Genomic DNA, 1,585 nt, shown 5'->3' on the forward strand with positions numbered 1-1,585 from the left:
ATGTTTTTCTGGTTCTGGATTGTAGATTATAGAGATACAGTTAGTTTTACTGTTTTACCTGATAGAGCTTGAGTTGTGGTGTGCTTTTCTAAATATTAGTTTATTCAGCTGATAGAAGTTAAAAAGCTGTATTCCTCTGATTATAATAACTGAACATCCCTGGGGAGGAAATCTGGCTCCTTTTTCACAAAAAATATCAATTGTATTGTAAAAGGTTAACATTTTATATGAAGAATATGGAGTCCGTATTGTATAATGTTAATATAACATTTATAAGAGATAAAGATTGGTGATGTGATCAGTTATCCCTAATATAACATTTAGAAACAGGGTACACATAACAAAACCACAAACATTTATTAAGGTATAGCACATTTCTTCGATAACTGAGTAAATGTTATTAAAGGATTGAGAAATACTGTTTTTTGGCTATGTTTTATATTTATAGAAGGTGTTATATTTCTACCTCCAAATTTAAATTCAGAAGATCCAATTTAATCTGGAATTGATTTGGTTTATAATCTGTAATTTCTCCAGTATATTTCTGTATTCTCAAAATTCTTTTTTTCATTGTGTCAGATATAATACAGCCCACAATAAACTTCTCCAAGTATTCTGTGTCTTGTTTTAAAATGGAGTTGCTTCCCTTTATTAGATGTTAATGTTGCAGTGAATTTTTGCAGTAGAATACAAGCCATTAGACAATAAGCCATTGGGACCTATTGACACTGGACAATAAGCCATTGAGATCTATTGACACTGGACAATAAGCCATTGAGATCTATTGACACTGGACAATAAGCCATTGGAACCTATTGACACTGGACAATAAGCCATTGGGACCTATTGATACTGGACAATAAGCCATTGAGATCTATTGACACTGGACAATAAGCCATTGAGATCTATTGACACTGGACAATAAGCCATTGAGATCTATTGACACTGGACAATAAGCCATTGAGATCTATTGACACTGGACAATAAGCCATTGGAACCTATTGATACTGGACAATAAACCATTGAGACCTATTGACACTGGACAATAAGCCATTGGGACCTATTGATACTGGACAATAAGCCATTGAGATCTATTGACACTGGACAATAAGCCATTGAGATCTATTGACACTGGACAATAAGCCATTGAGATCTATTGACACTGGATAATAAGCCATTGAGATCTATTTACACTGGACAATAAGCCATTGAGACCTATTGACACTGGACAATAAGCCATTGGGACCTATTGACACTGGACAATAAGCCATTGAGATCTATTGACACTGGACAATAAGCCATTGGAACCTATTGACACTGGACAATAAGCCATTGGAACCTATTGACACTGGACAATAAGCCATTGAGACCTATTGACACTGGACAATAAGCCATTGGAACCTATTGAGACTGGACAATAAGCCATTGAGACCTATTGACACTGGACAATAAGCCATTGAAACCTATTGACACTGGACAATAAGCCATTGAAACCTATTGACACTGGACAATAAGCCATTGAGGCCTATTGACACTTGACAATAAGCCATTGAGGCCTATCGAGATGCATCAGAAAGCCATTTAG

This window comes from Lottia gigantea (genome assembly GCF_000327385.1).
Source record: "Lottia gigantea unplaced genomic scaffold LOTGIsca_178, whole genome shotgun sequence".
Classification (NCBI taxonomy): Eukaryota; Metazoa; Mollusca; class Gastropoda; family Lottiidae; genus Lottia; species Lottia gigantea.